This window comes from Anser brachyrhynchus, assembly GCF_964034855.1.
Source record: "Anser brachyrhynchus genome assembly, chromosome: 1".
Lineage (NCBI taxonomy): Eukaryota > Metazoa > Chordata > Aves > Anseriformes > Anatidae > Anser > Anser brachyrhynchus.
In genome coordinates, this window is record NC_137694.1 from 150,652,687 (window position 1) to 150,673,312 (window position 20,626).

General features: G+C 49.0%; 2 long non-coding RNA genes across 2 annotated transcripts; both read right to left on the reverse strand.

The window, feature by feature from the left end:
• Positions 1–369: 369 nt before the first annotated feature.
• Positions 370–6,033, reverse strand: LOC308185782. The gene is made up of 2 exons (XR_013943752.1): positions 5,907–6,033; positions 370–5,184 (listed from the first exon to the last, which is right to left on the reverse strand). It is a non-coding gene; the product is annotated as an uncharacterized lncRNA (long non-coding RNA).
• A 2,495-nt stretch (positions 6,034–8,528) lies between these two features.
• LOC308185780 lies at positions 8,529–13,392 on the reverse strand. Its single transcript, XR_013943751.1, has 2 exons — positions 13,274–13,392; positions 8,529–10,118 (listed from the first exon to the last, which is right to left on the reverse strand). It is a non-coding gene; the product is annotated as an uncharacterized lncRNA (long non-coding RNA).
• Between the last annotated feature and the right edge of the window lie 7,234 nt (positions 13,393–20,626).

Genomic DNA, 20,626 nt, shown 5'->3' on the forward strand with positions numbered 1-20,626 from the left:
CACAGTACAGCAAAATAATAACCCTGTACCAACCCCCAGAAGTGATAAGCACTATGACAGGGAACATACACACTAAGTAATGTGCTATGTAACGCGATTTGGAAAACTGGCACAGCAGACTTGAGATCACAAAAAGCAGCATTGTGATTAGGAACTATTAAACTGATGTAATGCTTATAAAAATCTTGTTTTAACACACACTAGTCAGATCTGTCGTTATCTCAACCCTTCTGGCCCCATGTTGGGCGGCAAAAAAGGACTGTTGTGGTTTAACCCAGTTGCCAGCTAAGCACCACACAGCTGTTTGCTCACCCTGCCCCCTCCCTCTCTGGGATTGGGGAGAGAAACAGGAAAGTGAAGCTTGTGGGTTTAGATTGAGACAGTTTATTAGAACAGAAAATAATAATAATAATAATAATAGTACTACTACTAATGATGCATACAAAACAAGTGATACACACTGACTGATGCCCAGCCTATCCCCGACCAGTCAGTCCCCCCCCACCCCAGCTAGCCACCCCTATATATTGTTCAGCATGACGTCAGATGGTATGGAATACCCCTTTGGCCAGTTTGGGTCAGCTGTCCTGGGTCTGTCCCCTCCCAGCTCCTGCTGTACCCCTAGCCTGCTCGCTGGCAGGACAGAGCGAGAAGCTGAAAAGTCCTTGGCTTGGTGTAAGCACTGCTCTGCAACAATTAAAACATCAGTGTGTTATCAACATTACTCTCATCCTAAATCCAAAGCATAACATCATACCAGCTACTAGGAGGCAAACGAACTCTATCCTAGCTGAAACCAGGACAAAAAGTTTGGCAAAGCTAAGAAAAGAGAAGAAATGACAGGAAAAAACAAAACAGCTGCTTCATTCATACTGCTGAGGAGGATTTTATTAAATACAGTCTATTGAAATGAGAATGTATTTTACAAAATCCTTTCCTAACTAAGAAGCTGCTGTGGGAATGTGGCTGTGCGGACGTGATTGTGAGTGCAGGAATGTGAGCATTTGCTGGGGGGGGAGGGGGAGGGAAGTGTTCATTGGAGTGGCTTGGCATGTGAAATAGCATGTGCTAGGCAATGCTGACAGTGTCTTGAAGAGGGAAGACCCAGGTAGATTGGAGGAAGGAGGAACAATGGCCAAAATGGCCATGGCCATTGTAGATTTGCCAATAGCTCTTGTCCAGCTCTGGGCAATCTTGGGTTGTCCTGTTAGTCTGTGCCATGCACTCAGAATGTTCTCCTCAGGCTAGCTGTCGGAGGCAGCCAGACAGTGGTGATGACCCCTGCCTAGGAACAGGCAAAGCGAGATCAGTGCCCTTCAAGGCCATCAAGTACAACTGTCAACCTGACTTACCAAATCTCCTCACTAAGCCATGTGTACTGCCACATCCATGTCTCTTAAATCCTCCAGGGTTGGGGGAGCACCGCCACTTCCTGTGGCAGCCCATTGCAATGGTTGACCACCTCCCTCTGTGAAGAAATTCTTCCCTTTATCCAACGTAAACCTGCCCAGGTGCAGCTTGAGACTGTTTCCTTGGGTCCTATTGCTTGTCACCCAAGGAGAGTGACATCATCCTGGCTGGCTGGTCTCCCATCAGCCTCTTTCTCTGCAGACTAAGAAACCCCAACAACCCTTGTTCCCTTGGCTGCTTCTCATTCGTCTTGTCTTCCGATCCCTTCACCAGCTTTGTTCTCTGTGCACGCTTCGGAGCGTGTATCCTCCCTGCAGTGAGAAGCCAAGTGCCCTCTGGTAAATTCATGTCCCAATGTTTCCATGTCCCAGCACCCAATGCATGTGACGTGGTCTTTAACAGTCTGTTTTATCTCTTAACCTTTCCAGAGGCTTGTTGGTGAGTTGCCAGGCCTCACCATACTGATATCCCAGCCAGCGCCCCCTATTCAGGGAGACTTCACTTTCATGGCTCGTTTGATCACACACAGCGCAGGTTTCAGCACTCACGGGTGGTGACCTGTGTTGATGGCCTCAATGGTCAGGTCTACCCCTCGATCACAAGCACATCTTTCTGCATGTGGCATCCGTCCCCCTATGTCCTGATACTTCATGGGCCCACTGAGCTACAAACAGCTCAGCCTTACCGTCCCCTGTAGACATCCACGTGAGACACTTGAGTTCTCAAAGCTTAGTCCACCTCTTTATTATGATGTTTTCTGGGGGCATGACTCTTGGGCACGTGAGCATCTCTGTTACGTATCTTTTCTACTGAGGCAGCAATATCCTCCCACACTAGAGCAGCACAGGTAGGTTTACCTCTGTGCTGCCAGTTGGTCTGCTTCCATTGCTGTAGCTACCCCCGCAGAGCATTTGCCACCTCATTGCAGATGTTTTGTGAGGTCACAGTGGGCCCCATGAATTCATGCGGAGGTCCCGTAGCATGTCCTGTCATAGCCACCTTGTGCTCGTGGCCTAGAGGGTGCAAAGCAGGTTCTGGCTGCTGGCAAGTGGTAGCATGGGGCAAGCACAGGGGATTGCTACTTCCAGCTGCTGCCTGCTCTTCCTTCTCTCTCTCTCTGTTCTCCTCCTCTTGGTGGCCCCATGTCCCGGGGAGACCTTGACTATCCCATGGTTAGGACTGCGCCCAGGTAGGGTTGGCAGTGAGGGATGCTCTGGCAATGCTGGCTCTGGGCCCAGCACCACGTTCTTGGGGCTGCCTGGCAAGCAGTCTTGGCTGGCAGGGCCATAAGGGAAGCCGTTGGCGCTAATGGGAGCTTTGCTGCCCTGTGCCTGGTTACTGCAGGGTGGGGGGCAATGGCTCTTGAGCATCTCCCCATATCCCAGCTTGGGGCCTCAGGGATATGGCCTGGAGGGAAGAGCTCAGCTGCTGTTGACTCCAGGCACAACAGCCTTTCTCCTGTTCCCCTGCAGCACTCCCCTAACAACGCCAGGTCTCCCTGCCAGGTCCCCAGCCCACAGCCGAGAAGCGCAGATGGGGTGGTGCTGGGTGAGCCATCTGCTGGCCAGTGCGCTCTGCACTGTGAGCAGCGCAGTGACACCCTGTTGTCCTCTGCAGCTCCCTGTTCAGTTTTTCCTGCTTTGGGGAACGTAACAGGCCCCCCGGTAGGCAAGCACAGCCTTGTCTGTCCAGCGGGTCTTTGAGTGCTGGTGCCTATTGCCCTGAGTCAGCATCTGGGGAGCTGCTGGGTCCCACGTGTGGATCCCATCGTCCCTGTGCTGTCACTGCACATCCCGTGTAATGAAGCCTATTAGAGTGTGTCACGAAGGCTTTCCTCTTCTGTACTCCATTGCAGGTTCTCATGTAGGCAGCGCTTATTCAGCTTCTCCCCTGAAAACTGGTTCTGAGCCTTGGGGGAATCCCAGGGGTGAGTTGCCTATATTGTTGTCCTTGGGTGTTTGTCTGGGCCCTGGTCAGGGCTCACCCAACGTTAGCCACTTGTGGCTTCCACGGCATTACGTGATCCCCTTCCAGTCTCTGCAGCCCCTTTCCAGGGGAGCCTAGCACAACATGGAGAGAAAAACTTGGTTGTCTTTGCTTGCTTACAGCTCTGCCTGCAGGCCGCCCATCTCGGCAGTACCGTTTCCTTAAGCATCAAGGCTTTTCCAGGGGTAAGCAGCCCACCTTTATTGGCTTTGCAGTGACAGCATTTATTTTCAGTCTTGTTTTCAGGGGAATGTACCTTCATACATTCTTCACTGATGCTCAGATACATGTAAGAGCAAAGTGGGAATCAAGTAAGGCTTCTTTATCTCGTGAAGCTGCATTGCAAGCTGCTGAAGCCTTGAGCTTCTTCCAGCATTGTCTGCAAAGACAGCAGCTTTTGGGGCTGAGTTTAGAGCCTGGGTGAACTCCTGGGGGTCCTTTTCCCCAGGAGCTGTGCACATGGTGAGTTTTATGCCAATACAGTTCCCGTGCCGGCATCTGGTACCACACTGCCACGTGCTCGTCAGTGGAAGGGGGGAACGGGTGTCAGGCAGCATTAGTGTTTCCTGCCATTCAAAGCTGAAGGAGTTTATTACAGTATGTGACAGGAGCTGTTCTCGTGTGCCTTTGGTTGCAGATGTGGCCACAGGTGCTGGCTCTGCATCTCTTCAGTGGAATCCTGATTCTGAGTCTTGGAGAGGTCACCTGGGTACATTGGCTCTATATATTTCATGAGGGAGCTGCCAGGCTACACCCAGGAGGTCAACCCAGCCACTCTGCAGGCATTTCTTAGGAAGCTGTTTATTGCAGCATTTCACACTAGCTTTCTTCCTCCATGTTTGTTTTCAGCTGTTCCCATAAAGAATGTTTCCCTCAGTTTTAGGATGGATCCTGGTTTTGAGCAACAGGGACATCCCAAGTTGCCAATGCTATGTTGCCAATGCTTCTTTTGGAGTAAGAGTAAACATTTAGAGCGAAGAGAATGACAGGTGTTGGGGAGTAGTTACGAGTTCAAACTGCGTTCGCTGCCATTCAAAGCTGAAGATGTATCTTGCAGTATCTTACAGACAAAGCTATTCTTTTTTCTGCCTTTGTTTGCAGATTTGGCCAGAAATGCTGGCTCTGCGTCTTTTCTACAGAATAGGGGTATGGAGCATGGGAGAAATTGCATGGGTAAGGCATGCATATTCATTCCCAAAGACACTGCTGGAGATAACCCTCATTCAGCCTCTCCCTCATGAGTGGGCTCTTGCTCAGGATGACTGTACCTGGTCATCCTTGTCCTCTAGCGCTAACACACGAGAATGAGGGAAAGCAACCAAGTGAAGATAACTGCTTGGACTTGCCAAAGACACTGCGAGACTGTCAGTGGTACAGAACTCCTAAAAGCGTGTGACTGTTCCATTTCCTCCAGGGGCTGGCGGTGAAAAAAATGCAGAGGTTTCAGATCACAAATGGGTGCCAGAGCGCATCGCAGTTGTGGTGCTGGCCATCCTTGTGTGTCTGTTCCTTCTGGCGGCTTTGGGCTACTCAGTGAAGTGGTTGCTGAAGATGAGACAACGGTGAGTAGGTTTTTCCCAGCAGTCTCTGCCAGATTGCTGCTCTGTGCAGGGAAGCATTTCTAGCGAGAACATCCTGGAGCACAAGGAGCTCTGGGCAGCTCTTTGCTGGGATTTCTGCTGAGAGACTTCTTTAATGTTAGCCTGTCGATTCGTATTAACACATTTTCTTTTTGAAAACCCTTTTGTTCTGTCGCAGAGAACCATTGCTGGGTGAACCTTCCTTTCCCTTGTGGAGTAAAGATCCAGACAACGTGGAAAAAGAAAGAAAAATGGAAGAAATCGCAAAAGAGATTGAAAGTCTGCCTGAGGGACCATGCACATTATTAAGACCTCCACCAAATGCCCTGCATGAGAATTAAATATGTTTGTGCAAACAAAATGTTATACTAACCTTGCATGTTCAAAAGTGATTCTGCAGCCATTTCAGAGGTACAACAGTGGGGGTTATGTGTGAGAAACAAAGTAGTGTTTTTGCACTAGAAGTTGTTTTTGCAGTGGAAAATCCACTAACCGCGCATATTCAAAAGCGATTGTGCAGGTATGACAGTAGCATAACAATGGGGAGTGTGTTAAGCAGAGAAGAGGAAGGTCCCACTGTCGCAAAATAAGGACGATAGCTAAGAAAAACAGAATGAGCAGTACGAAATCAGTGAAAACAAAAATTGCGGTCCCTCTAGTCAGGAGAGAAGGAAAAAAAGGAAAGGAGAAATTTAACAGTTGGTCAAATAAAATTGTACATATATGGTATAGAAGGGCATCGAGTAGGTTATGAATCTGTAGTATTCAGCCAGTGAGGAAAGGGGAGAAATCAGGTGTCAGTAATAAGGAATATAAGGTTAAGATGAACTTTTACTGTGTGCTCCTGCTTGCAGGATGCCCACCATTGCCATAGCAAATAAAACAGCTTCACAGAAGACCCTGTCTGAAAAAAAAAAAAATCCTTCTCACATTATGATAAGCAGATCAGGGGTCAGTGGAAGTTTCAGCTGTCTTCCTCATTTTGGGACAGTGAAGAAATACAGGACGAGCAGTGCAAAATCCGCAAGAACAAAAAATCGCAGGCCCTCTAGTCCTGAGAGAAGGAAAAAAAGGGAAAACGACCAATTAATGGTTGGTCATATGCAATTGTACAGATATACAATACATATAGCAACAAGCGTCGAGTAGTTTGTGAACCTGTAGTACTCAGCCAATGAGGAAACAGGGGAGGAATTAAGCGTCGGGTAATAGGGAATCCGCATTCCTGCTTGCAGGATGCCTGCCAGTGCAGTTGCTAATAAAAATGCTATTTCACAGAGATCCTCGCCTGAGCCTGTGTTATTGGCTCTTGTGTATCACAGATGCAAGGGGTAACACGGAGGACACACGGAGGTGCAGATGAGGCTGGGGCACTGAATGCCTTTTTGCTGTAGTTTTTCTGTCCTGTACAGAATTTATCAGACAATCAAGTGATCAGCTGTGCTTAGAACAAGTTTATGAAAGGCAGGTCCTGCCCAGCTCATTTGTGGACATCATCTACTAGAATCTTAGTAAAGCTTTTGAGAGTTTCCCATGGTATTCTCCTGCAGGGACTGCCTGATCAGGGCTTGAAGAGGTTTGCTGGCTGAAGAACTGGCTGGGTGGCTGGGCTCAGAGACTCAGCGCAGAGTTCAATCCAGTTGGTGGCTGGTCGCCAGAGAGGTTCCCCAGTGCTCCATACAGAGGCCAGGGATGTTCAGTATTCCCATCAGTGATCTGGAGAAGGGGTTCAAGTCCACCCTCAGTAAGCTTGCAGACAATACTAATTAGGGTCTCCAAAGCCATCTATCCTGAAGCAGACCAGCTCCCTGACAATTTGCATAGGCTAGGTCAACAGGCCAAGTCTGACTAAGTGACAGCCAGCAAATGTAAATGCTGGGTGCTGCATTTGCATCAGAACCCCAGAGCAGTGGTGTGGGCTTAGGGATGAGGGGCTGGAAAGTTGCCCAGCGGAAAAGGGCCCGATCCCAGCAACTGGGCTATGGGTATGAGCTGTGAGATGGCACAAATCTTCTTGTGTATCACCCAGGTGAGCACCCCATCACCTGGTTGCTCCAGTGCAGGAATAAGAAGGCCAGTAGCCTGGAATTAGAGCGCAGGGAAGCCAAGCGGCTGGATCCCTCTGAGGGAAGGTGATGTTGACAGAGCAATGGGATAATGGTCACAAGTCATCAGCATCCAGAGGCAAGTCCTGTTAGGTGTGGAAGAGAAGTATCCCTTCAGGGAAGAGGTCACCCAAGCAAGTGGACCTCCATGGAGACGGGTATCCAGTACTAAAGGAAGTTAGCCACGCTGGAGAGAGTTTATGGTGACTTGCAGTATGATGACCAATTCTCTAAAGATCCAGATTAAGTCAAGTGCATACAACCACTGTAGCACAGGTTTGTATGGAGTGCCCCATTGTTCTATGCCAACTCATTGGCAGTAACGAGCTGGAAAGACAACGAACATATGCCACACTAATCGGCTGGCCAACTTCAGCAATGCAAAAAAAGCCTCTCTCCCTCCCTATAGACTCACATCTCAGCTGTTGAGAAGCTTTCCCCAAAGGCCCACCAATCAAGAATGCTGTGCAGAAGCTGTCCTGGAAGTTCCAACAGTTCAATAAGGTTACGTCCTACTCCCTTACCTGTACAAACCAGTATCTCAGCTACTAGGAGCAAGCACTGCTCTCTGCTCAAGAGGATATAGTAGGTACACACCACATGCCACCCTGCAGTTTAACCTGCGTGATCGTGGAGAGGACATGAAAAAATGGGATGGAAAAATCTACCTTGACCCTAGAGGTACACGAATTGCAAGGAGAACAATTGCAAAAGCAGTGTCTTCTGAGAAAACTGCTGCTCCAGTTTCCATGGGCAGTCATCCAGACACAGTAACGAATACTGTGACCAGGACCAGATGAGCTGTGCCTCCAGCCAAGTGGAGAAAAGGACAACCAGGTTTATCTGACTGTGTGGACTCAATGGCCTGGAACATCAGCCCCACAGGGCTTTAAGACTCTAGCGGGCACCAGTGTACCCTAATGCCAGCAAGCTAGAAAGCAGCAGACCCCATCTGTGTTTCTGGAGTGACAGGGGGATCCCGACAGCTAACTGTACTTGAACTTGAAGAGAGGGTAACTGGGAAGGAGTGGCAAATGCACCCCACTGTGACTGGCCCCAAGGCTGCAGGCATGCTTGACATAGACTATCACAGGAGAGGGTACTTCAATAATCCAAAAGTTACCAGTGGGCTATTGGCATAACTGTCTTGGATACACAGCAAATTAAGTAGTTGTCCTTCCTTTTGGAGGACCCTTTTGCTGTTGGATTGCTCTAAGTCCAATAACCCTCAGCAAGGAGGGGGGGGGGCAGATACATAGTACTTAAGCTTTCTGACAGGTTACACCAGAACAAATAGCCCCAAACAGCCTGTTTTAGCCTCAAATGCAATGCACTGCAGCATGTCCCAAGCCAACAGGTGTAAAGTCAGTTCTTACTCTGTGACATTAGTCAAGACTGGCTCTTATCCCTGCTACCTTGTTAGCGTAGCAACCACATAACCACCAAGTGATTATATGAAGGGGCTTTATTCAGCGCTGGAAGCCGGGGCAGGTGCCCAAATCTGGCTTCAAGTCCCATTACTTCCCAACTATTATTTATACATTCAACATTACGTAAGGCATACATATTCATTACAGGTGGTAACATCAGCCTCGCATTCCATTCTAATTAGCTCCCCTCCCCTTTGCACGTGCGTGGCGCTCTCTGGTGGTCGTCCAGGTGGTCGTCCAGGTGGTCGTCCAGATGAAGTAAGGACTCTCTCTCTCCACTAAACTTTTCACCTTTCTCACTCGACGCATGCTCCCTCCGCTCCTTGGTTCTGCTTCAACTCATTTCAGCATTTCCAGGTCCTTATCCAAGGTCAGGTTGTACCTGTTCCCTCCCAGGGTTCCCCTTCAAGGATTCATTTGACTGTTCAGTATACGCCCTAAGTTTCCCAGTATACATAGATTAATTGATAATGTAAGTACATTTGGCAATACTTAATTATACTTAATGACCCATCACCTAAGAGACATTAATAAAACATCCACTCGATTCTCCGTAACACTAACAACGTGACCATGGCTCAAAGGATCTACCTTAAAGGCAGGGTAAACAGCTTTCTGGGGAGATGTTAGAGGCATGCATGACCTACAGGCACTCCTGCCATCCAATACAGATGAGCAGTCTCCATTCCAGGCTGTGACAGGCTTCTGCACAGATGGGAAACTGCAGTGACTAAGGGCCAAGGATAATGATGTGGGATGCTCACAATCAAGTGATCAGCTGCGCTTAGAACAAGTTTATGAAAGGCAGGTCCTGCCCAGCTCATTTGTGGACATCATCTACTAGAATCTTAGTAAAGCTTTTGAGAGTTTCCCGCGGTATTCTCCACCAAATGCCCTGCATGACAGCAGGGTGACATCCTGGTGACAGCAGACCCTGGCTGAACCTCGCCCTTCACCTCAGGACCCGCTCCCATCCCCTCGCACGCCAGGCGCAGGGGCTGCACCTCCCCACTTGTAACGGCGCTACTTCAGCCTCGGGGTTTCACCACGGGCTCAAAAGCCCGAGAAGCCCCCAGCACCCGCGGGGAAGAGGAACGGGAAGGAGCAGGCAGACACGCAGAGCCACGGCAAACCTGGGCACCGTCCTCACCTCCAGCACCACCTCCAGTCCTGAGTCTCCGCCCTTAGCCCTCACACGCTAATTATGCTAAGTACACCCAGAATGCTAATTAGCCGCATGCACAGTCTGTGTTCCAGAACCTTCTGGAAAGGGCGGGGGCGGGCGCTGTTGCTGAGGTGTTCCCTGCCCCCAGGCTGTCAGAGCCACGGCTCTGCAGGTGGCAGGTGGTTGCTGGGGGGTGCCCTGAAAAAGGGCTGTCCTGCCTTCGCGAGGTCCGCTCTTCTCAGCCAAATTGAAATGGATTGAGCTCCTTTCCTACCAAGTGTGTCACACGTCATCCTTTTCTCCTTGGTCTCTCACAGGCACCACGGGCTGGGGATGCCTACACCCCTGGCCTGGCTCCAGCAGCTGGCACCCAGCGCACTCATCAGTCCACCCGGTAGCTGGCTGTCCGCGCTCGAAGTCATACAATCCTACAATCATTTTGCTCAGAAAATAAATAAAGACAAAACCTTTAAACCTTGAACAGTTGTGTTTGCCCTTTCCTGGCTTCCCTCTGCCTCCTTGCCAGGCTTGGCCACCACCTGGCACGTGTGTGCAAAACCCACCACTGGTGTCACCTTAGCTGTCCTGGGTTTTTCTTTCTCCCTGAAGGAATTGTCCAGCAGTTCTTGGCCTTACTCTCAGACAGTTCTGCTGAAAGTCTTTGGTTTCTTACCTTTAGCCTGGACTTTGTAAATACCGTAAAGCAAGAGAACCGAGGTCCGTGTGTCTGTGGGCACGAGAAGCAGACTGAGACAGGGAATAAGGAAAGCATGTCGATTTTGCAGCTTTTAGCTAACCCAGGGAGTATGCTGTATATTAACAAAAAGGACAGGACCGAGGCATGGTGTACGAGGATGGGATGACCCTAAAAGATAATGGAAGAAGAGACTTCGTACACACACATAAAAGAACCAGAAAGAACTGGCTTGGACTGCTGGAGTATGTAAAAGGATTGAAGAGTCAAAAGTTTAGCAGCGAGGAAGACTTCTGGCCTTCAAAAGACCACCAGAGTACGCTGGACTACCACCCTAGGACTCCAGCATGCATGCGAATAGGGGCGGGAACTTATGTTAATAATTCTTTGGATACCTAATGAATATGCAAGAGACTGCCCATTTATATGCAAGTCTGCCCATTTATAGTTTGATTGCACTGGTTGCACCGGTGTCCACTCAAGCCTTATACTTCTGCAGGTCTGATGTGCCAGACCACTGAATCCACGCTGTCCAATAAACCTGGTTGTCCCTTTCCTCCACCTGTTCTATATCCAAGTATCATGTCCTCCAAGCTCAAGATTGATGTATCCCTATGAGCAAGAAGGCAGGCAAAGGGGGCAGGAGATCTCCCTGGATGAGCAAGGAGATCCTGGCAAAACTCAAACAGGAGGAGGAATGTGGAAAAAGAAAGCATGTGGAAAAAGGGCCAGGCCACTTGGGAGGAATTTATGAGCATTGTCAGAGTATGCAGGGATGCGATGAGGAAGGTCAAGGCCCATTTGAAAATCTGTCACGGGATGTCAAGGACAACAAGAAAAGCTTCTTCAGATATATCAATAGTAAGAGTAAGACTAGGGAAAATGTGGGCCTGCTGCTGAATGGGGTGGGTGCCCTGGCGACAAATTATACAATGAAGGCAGAGTTACTGATTACCTTCTTTGCTTCTGGCTTCACTGCTAAGAGCAACCCTCAGGAATTTCAGAACCTAGAGACGAGAGGAAGTCTGGAGAAAGGAGGACTTTACGTTGGTTGAGGAAGATCGGGTTAGAGATCATTTAGGCAAACCTGACACCCACAAATCCATGAGCCCCAATGGGATGCACCCGTGAGTGCTGAGGGAGATGGCAGATGTTACTGGCCACCCTCCATCATCTTTGAAAGGTTATGGAGAACAGGAGAGGTGCCTGAGGATTAGAAGAAATCCAGTATTACACCAGTCTTCAAAAAGGGCAAGAAGGAGAACCCAGGCAACTACAGGCCAGTCAGCCTCACCTCCATCCCCAGAAAGTTAATGGAGCATCTCATCCTGGAGGTCGTCTCCAAGCACGTGGAGGATTAGAAAGGTGATCAGTAGTCAGCATGGACTCACCGAGGGGAAATCATGCTTAACTGATCTGATAGCCTTCTGTGGCGGGATGACTGGATGGGTAAATGAGGGGAGAGCAGCGGATGCTGTCTACCTTGACTTCAGCAAGGTTTTTGACGCTATCTCCCATAACATCCTCATTGACGAGCTCAGGAAGTGTGGCCTAGATGAGTGGACAGTGAGGTGGATCGGAAACTGGCTGGATGGCAGAGCTCAGAGGGCTGTGCTCAGTGACACTGAGTCTAGTTGGAGGCCTGTAGCTAGTGGTGGATTAAGTTCATGGTCAGTGTAATATGAGCACGTATTATATACAAACCAACAGAACCATCAACAAACTTAGGCCAGCCCCCAGAGATAACGAACAACACGAAAGGAATTAGAAAAACAAACTTGAAAGCACATAAAACCGCACAGTGAATGAAAAAAAAAGTCAACATTGTGACCAACTTCTATTAAACTAATATAAGGAGTATAATAAATACGTTTTAACACATTTTGGTCAGATCTGTTATCTCAACCCTTCATGCCCCGCATTGGACACCAAAAGGACTATTGTGGTTACTGCCTACCAACCCAGTTTTATTGTTCTGCATGACACCACATGGTATGGAATATCCCTTGGGTAGGTCGGGGTCAGCTGTCCTATTTCTGTCTCCTGCAAGCTCCTTGTGCACCCCCAGCCCCTCGCTGTCAGGGCAGCACAAGAAGCTGAACAGTCCTCGGCTCTGTTTAAGTAGTGCTCTGCAACACCTAAAACATCAGTGGATTATCAGCATTATTCTCATACTAAAAAACACAGCACCATACCAGCTATTCCGAGGAAAATTAACTCTATTTCAGCCAAAACCAGGGCAATCAGAAAAATCATGTACTTTTATTGTAAGGAATCTGGTGCTATGATTCAGGAGATCTGAGCTGTAGCATGGTATACGAGGACCCATCAGCACACATGAGCAGTGTCAGAAATACTTTGTTGGTTTATTTGTCTGTTTGTTTTTGTTTGTTTCAAGTTTTAAGATAAAACTATTTGACAGATGAATGATATGACTCCCTTTAAGATGTCACCTAATGAAGTTGTTCAGAAAAAGCTAATTCTGACTCTAACTTTTCATCAAAACCGGAATAAAATCTGATGAAGGTGGTGATTTTTTTCTTTTGATTTTACTAAATTGGCTAGGAATAACTGAAAATCAGCACTGAAGTGTTAATGGAAGTCACATATTACAGTTGTTGGAGAAAAAATAAGGTGTTCACTGGAAACTAGAATGGATTCATTTCCATGTTTTTTCTTTCTGAACCCAGTCTGTCCTAGAATCCCTCCATCACTTCTGCTAGTCTGCCTTTAAACTAGAAAGGGTAGCCAGACTTACAATATTTTTACATATGAGCAGAAACCTGTTACTACAGAACAAGTTTTCTAAAATAAAACTCTGTTTATACGTTTTCCTAAAAAGCTCTTTAAGATTTAGAATCATAGAATGGCTCAGGTTGGAAGGGACCTTAAAGATCACCTACCTGGCTGCAACCCCCCTGCAATGGGCAGGGACACCACCCACTAGATCAGGTTGCCCGGGGCCTCATCTGACGTGGTCTTGGACAACTCCAGGGATGGTGCATCCACAGCCTCTCTGGATACCTAATGAATATGCAAGAGACTTACGGGGAAGTGAGATGAATATATATATATGCCATTAATATAAGCACCCCGGCAGTAACCCTTGGTGTGTGTGTTAGGCAGAGTGATCCCCCCCACACCCGGCGCTGTAATAAAGAATACCTGCTTAATAACTTTGGTTATGGAGTTTTCACTGCATCAGATTCAAGCTGTCCAGGTCCCTCTGCAGGGCCTTCCTACCCTCTGGCACATCGACACTTCCCCCCAGTTTGGTGTCACTGCAAACTTACTGAGGGTGCACTCAGTTCCCTCATCCAAATCATCAATAAAGATATTAAACAGGATGGCCCCCAACACTGACCCCTGGGGATCACCACTCGTGACCGGTCGCCAGCTGGATTTCACTCCATTCACCACCATCCTCTGGGCCTGGACATCCAGCCAGTTTTTTACCCAGCAAAAATGAACGTGTCCAAGCCATGGGCTGCCAGCTTCTCCAGGAGAAGACTGTGGGAGATGGGTCAAAGGCCTTGCTGAGGTCTGGGTAGACTTCATCAAGAGCCTTTCCCTCATCCACCACGTGGGTCACCTGGTGATAGAAGGAGATGAGGTTGGTCAGGCAGGACTTGCCTTTCATGAACCCATGCTGACTGGGCCTGATCCCCTGGTTGTCCTGCACATGCTGTGTGATTGCACTCAGGAGAATCTGTTCCATCACCTTCCCTGGCACCCACCGAGGTCACGCTGACAGAAGCGTACCAGCTACTATGAGGAAAATTAACTCTATCCTAACTGAAGCCAGAACAGCTGGGAGTCATGGAGTCTTGGTGCGATATTGCTGCTAGTGCACTGTCATGGTAGCAATCAGCACCTGCTGAGGGTTCTTTGACCTTCAGCAACCCCACAACACAAGGCTCCTCCAACAGGGAAGACAGCTGCTTAATTTTCTCTTTCACCAAGGCAGCTATGCCAAAAGCCCACCAGTACCCTGCTGGGTCCCTGAAGTAGCCTCTTCTGAGGTAGTCTATGCCAAGGATGCATGGAGCCTTGGGGCCAGTCACAGTGGGGTGCTTTTGCCACTCCTTCCCAGTTAGGCTCCTTTCAGCCTCCAATACAGTTAGCTGTTGGGATCCCACATCACTCCAGAAATATAAATGGGGTCTGCCCATTTATAGTTTGATGGCATTAGGGTACACTGTGCACCGGTGTCCACTCAAGCCTTATACTTCTGCGGGTCTGATGTGCCAGACCACTGAATCCACTTCATTGGAGTGGCTTGGCATGTGAAATAGCATGTGCTAGGCAATGCTGACAGTGTCTTGAAGAGGGAAGACCCAGGTAGATTGGAGGAAGGAGGAACAATGGCCAAAATGGCCATGGCCATTGTAGATTTGCCAATAGCTCTTGTCCAGCTCTGGGCAATCTTGGGTTGTCCTGTTAGTCTGTGCCATGCACTCAGAATGTTCTCCTCAGGCTAGCTGTCGGAGGCAGCCAGACAGTGGTGATAACCCCTGCCTAGGAACAGGCAAAGCGAGATCAGTGCCCTTCAAGGCCATCAAGTACAACTGTCAACCTGACTTATCAAATCTCCTCACTAAGCCATGTGTACTGCCACATCCATGTCTCTTAAATCCTCCAGGGTTGGGGGAGCACCGCCACTTCCTGTGGCAGCCCATTGCAATGGTTGACCACCTCCCTCTGTGAAGAAATTCTTCCCTTTATCCAACGTAAACCTGCCCAGGTGCAGCTTGAGACTGTTTCCTTGGGTCCTATTGCTTGTCACCCAAGGAGAGTGACATCATCCTGGCTGGCTGGTCTCCCATCAGCCTCTTTCTCTGCAGACTAAGAAACCCCAACAACCCTTGTTCCCTTGGCTGCTTCTCATTCGTCTTGTCTTCCGATCCCTTCACCAGCTTTGTTCTCTGTGCACGCTTCGGAGCGTGTATCCTCCCTGCAGTGAGAAGCCAAGTGCCCTCTGGTAAATTCATGTCCCAATGTTTCCATGTCCCAGCACCCAATGCATGTGACGTGGTCTTTAACAGTCTGTTTTATCTCTTAACCTTTCCAGAGGCTTGTTGGTGAGTTGCCAGGCCTCACCATACTGATATCCCAGCCAGCGCCCCCTATTCAGGGAGACTTCACTTTCATGGCTCCTTTGATCACACACAGCGCAGGTTTCAACACTCACAGGTGGTGACCTGTGTTGATGGCCTCAATGGTCAGGTCTACCCCTCGATCACAAGCACAACTTCCTGCATGTGGCATCCCTCCCCCTATGTCCTGATACTTCATGGGCCCACTGAGCTACAAACAGCTCAGCCTTACCATCCCCTGTAGAGATCCACGTGAGACACTTGAGTTCCCAAAGCTTAGTCCACCTCTTTATTATGATGTTTTCTGGGGGCATGACTCTTGGGCACGTGAGCATCTCTGTTACGTATCTTTTCTACTGAGGCAGCAATATCCTCCTACACTAGAGCAGCACAGGTAGGTTTACCTCTGTGCTGCCAGTTGGTCTGCTTCCATTGCTGTAGCTACCCCCGCAGAGCATTTGCCACCTCATTGCAGATGTTCTGTAAGGTCACAGTGGGCCCCATGAATTCATGCAGAGGTCCTGTAGCACGTCCTGTCATAGCCACCTTGTGCTCGTGGCCTAGAGGGTGCAAAGCAGGTTCTGGCTGCTGGCAAGTGGTAGCATGGGGCAAGCACAGGGGATTGCTACTCCCAGCTGCTGCCTGCTCTTCCTTCTCTCTCTCTCTCTGTTCTCCTCCTCTTGGTGGCCCCATGTCCCGGGGAGACCTTGAGTATCCCATGGTTAGGACTGCGCCCAGGTAGGGTTGGCAGTGAGGGATGCTCTGGCAATGCTGGCTCTGGGCCCAGCACCACGTTCTTGGGGCTGCCTGGCAAGCAGTCTTGGCTGGCAGGGCCATAAGGGAAGCCGTTGGCGCTAATGGGAGCTTTGCTGCCCTGTGCCTGGTTACTGCAGGGTGGGGGGCAATGGCTCTTGAGCATCTCCCCATATCCCAGCTTGGGGCCTCAGGGATGGCCTGGAGGGGAAGAGCTCAGCTGCTGTTGACTCCAGGCACAACAGCCTTTCTCCTGTTCCCCTGCAGCACTCCCCTAACAACGCCAGGTCTCCCTGCCAGGTCCCCAGCCCACAGCCGAGAAGCGCAGATGGCGTGGTGCTGGGTGAGCCATCTGCTGGCCAGCGCGCCCTGGACTGTGAGCAGCGCAATGACACCCTGTTGTCCTCTGCAGCTCCCTGTTCAGTTTTTCCTGCTTCGGGGAACGTAACAGGCCCCCCGGTAGGCAAGCACAGCCTTGTCTGTCCAGCGGGTCTTTGAGTGCTGGTGCCTATTGCCCTGAGTCAGCATCTGGGGAGCTGCTGGGTCCCACGTGTGGATCCCATCGTCCCTGTGCTGTCACTGCACATCCCGTGTAATGAAGCCTATTAGAGTGTGTCACGAAGGCTTTCCTCTTCTGTACTCCATTGCAGGTTCTCACGTAGGCAGCGCTTATTCAGCTTCTCCCCCGAAAACTGGTTCTGAGCCTTGGGGGAATCCCAGGGGTGAGTTGCCTATATTGCTGTCCTTGGGTGTTTGTCTGGGCCCTGGTCAGGGCTCGCCCAACGTTAGCCACTTGTGGCTTCCACGGCATTACGTGATCCCCTTCCAGTCTCTGCAGCCCCTTTCCAGGGGAGCCTAGCACAACATGAAGAGAAAAACTTGGTTGTCTTTGCTTGCTTACAGCTCTGCCTGCAGGCCGCCCATCTCGGCAGTACCGTTTTCTTAAGCATCAAGGCTTTTCCAGGGGTAAGCAGCCCACCTTTATTGGCTTTGCAGTGACAGCATTTATTTTCAGTCTTGTTTTCAGGGGAATGTACCTTCATACATTCTTCACTGATGCTCAGATACATGTAAGAGCAAAGTGGGAATCAAGTAAGGCTTCTTTATCTCGTGAAGCTGCATTGCAAGCTGCTGAAGCCTTGAGCTTCTTCCAGCATTGTCTGCAAAGACAGCAGCTTTTGGGGCTGAGTTTAGAGCCTGGGTGAACTCCTGGGGGTCCTTTTCCCCAGGAGCTGTGCACATGGTGAGTTTTATGCCAATACAGTTCCCGTGCTGGCATCTGGTACCACACTGCCACGTGCTCGTCAATGGAAGGGGGGAACGGGCGTCAGGCAGCATTAGTGTTTCCTGCCATTCAAACCTGAAGGAGTTTATTACAGTATGTGACAGGAGCTGTTCTCGTGTGCCTTTGGTTGCAGATGTGGCCACAGGTGCTGGCTCTGCATCTCTTCAGTGGAATCCTGATTCTGAGTCTTGGAGAGGTCACCTGGGTACATTGGCTCTATATATTTCATGAGGGAGCTGCCAGGCTACACCCAGGAGGTCAACCCAGCCACTCTGCAGGCATTTCTTAGGAAGCTGTTTATTGCAGCATTTCACACTAGCTTTCTTCCTCCATGTTTGTTTTCAGCTGTTCCCATGAAGAATGTTTCCCTCAGTTTTAGGATGGATCCTGGTTTTGAGCAACAGGGACATCCCAATTTGCAAATGCTTCTTTTGGAGTAAGAGTAAACATTTAGAGCGAAGAGAATGACAGGTGTTGGGGAGTAGTTACGAGTTCAAACTGGGTTTGCTGCCATTCAAAGCTGAAGATGTATCTTGCAGCATCTTACAGACAAAGCTGTTCTTTTTTCTGCCTTTGTTTGCAGATTTGGCCAGAAATGCTGGCTCTGCGTCTTTTCTACAGAATAGGGGTATGGAGCATGGGAGAAATTGCATGGGTAAGGCATGCATATTCATTCCCAAAGACACTGCTGGAGATAACCCTCATTCAGCCTCTCCCTCACGAGTGAGCTCTTGCTCAGGATGACTGTACCTGGTCATCCTTGTCCTCTAGCGCTAACACACGAGAATGAGGGAAAGCAACCAAGTGAAGATAACTGCTTGGACTTGCCAAAGACACTGCGAGACTGTCAGTGGTACAGAACTCCTAAAAGCGTGTGACTGTTCCATTTCCTCCAGGGGCTGGCGGTGAAAAAAATGCAGAGGTTTCAGATCACAAATGGGTGCCAGAGCGCATCGCAGTTGTGGTGCTGGCCATCCTTGTGTGTCTGTTCCTTCTGGCGGCTTTGGGCTACTCAGTGAAGTGGTTGCTGAAGATGAGACAACGGTGAGTAGGTTTTTCCCAGCAGTCTCTGCCAGATTGCTGCTCTGTGCAGGGAAGCATTTCTAGCGAGAACATCCTGGAGCACAAGGAGCTCTGGGCAGCTCTTTGCTGGGATTTCTGCTGAGAGACTTCTTTAATGTTAGCCTGTCGATTCGTATTAACACATTTTCTTTTTGAAAACCCTTTTGTTCTGTCGCAGAGAACCATTGCTGGGTGAACCTTCCTTTCCCTTGTGGAGTAAAGATCCAGACAACGTGGAAAAAGAAAGAAAAATGGAAGAAATCGCAAAAGAGATTGAAAGTCTGCCTGAGGGACCATGCACATTATTAAGACCTCCACCAAATGCCCTGCATGAGAATTAAATATGTTTGTGCAAACAAAATGTTATACTAACCTTGCATGTTCAAAAGTGATTCTGCAGCCATTTCAGAGGTACAACAGTGGGGGTTATGTGTGAGAAACAAAGTAGTGTTTTTGCACTAGAAGTTGTTTTTGCAGTGGAAAATCCACTAACCGCGCATATTCAAAAGCGATTGTGCAGGTATGACAGTAGCATAACAATGGGGAGTGTGTTAAGCAGAGAAGAGGAAGGTCCCACTGTCGCAAAATAAGGACGATAGCTAAGAAAAACAGAATGAGCAGTACGAAATCAGTGAAAACAAAAATTGCGGTCCCTCTAGTCAGGAGAGAAGGAAAAAAAGGAAAGGAGAAATTTAACAGTTGGTCAAATAAAATTGTACATATATGGTATAGAAGGGCATCGAGTAGGTTATGAATCTGTAGTATTCAGCCAGTGAGGAAAGGGGAGAAATCAGGTGTCAGTAATAAGGAATATAAGGTTAAGATGAACTTTTACTGTGTGCTCCTGCTTGCAGGATGCCCACCATTGCCATAGCAAATAAAACAGCTTCACAGAAGACCCTGTCTGAAAAAAAAAAAAATCCTTCTCACATTATGATAAGCAGATCAGGGGTCAGTGGAAGTTTCAGCTGTCTTCCTCATTTTGGGACAGTGAAGAAATACAGGACGAGCAGTGCAAAATCCGCAAGAACAAAAAATCGCAGGCCCTCTAGTCCTGAGAGAAGGAAAAAAAGGGAAAACGACCAATTAATGGTTGGTCATATGCAATTGTACAGATATACAATACATATAGCAACAAGCGTCGAGTAGTTTGTGAACCTGTAGTACTCAGCCAATGAGGAAACAGGGGAGGAATTAAGCGTCGGGTAATAGGGAATCCGCATTCCTGCTTGCAGGATGCCTGCCAGTGCAGTTGCTAATAAAAATGCTATTTCACAGAGATCCTCGCCTGAGCCTGTGTTATTGGCTCTTGTGTATCACAGATGCAAGGGGTAACACGGAGGACACACGGAGGTGCAGATGAGGCTGGGGCACTGAATGCCTTTTTGCTGTAGTTTTTCTGTCCTGTACAGAATTTATCAGACAATCAAGTGATCAGCTGTGCTTAGAACAAGTTTATGAAAGGCAGGTCCTGCCCAGCTCATTTGTGGACATCATCTACTAGAATCTTAGTAAAGCTTTTGAGAGTTTCCCATGGTATTCTCCTGCAGGGACTGCCTGATCAGGGCTTGAAGAGGTTTGCTGGCTGAAGAACTGGCTGGGTGGCTGGGCTCAGAGACTCAGCGCAGAGTTCAATCCAGTTGGTGGCTGGTCGCCAGAGAGGTTCCCCAGTGCTCCATACAGAGGCCAGGGATGTTCAGTATTCCCATCAGTGATCTGGAGAAGGGGTTCAAGTCCACCCTCAGTAAGCTTGCAGACAATACTAATTAGGGTCTCCAAAGCCATCTATCCTGAAGCAGACCAGCTCCCTGACAATTTGCATAGGCTAGGTCAACAGGCCAAGTCTGACTAAGTGACAGCCAGCAAATGTAAATGCTGGGTGCTGCATTTGCATCAGAACCCCAGAGCAGTGGTGTGGGCTTAGGGATGAGGGGCTGGAAAGTTGCCCAGCGGAAAAGGGCCCGATCCCAGCAACTGGGCTATGGGTATGAGCTGTGAGATGGCACAAATCTTCTTGTGTATCACCCAGGTGAGCACCCCATCACCTGGTTGCTCCAGTG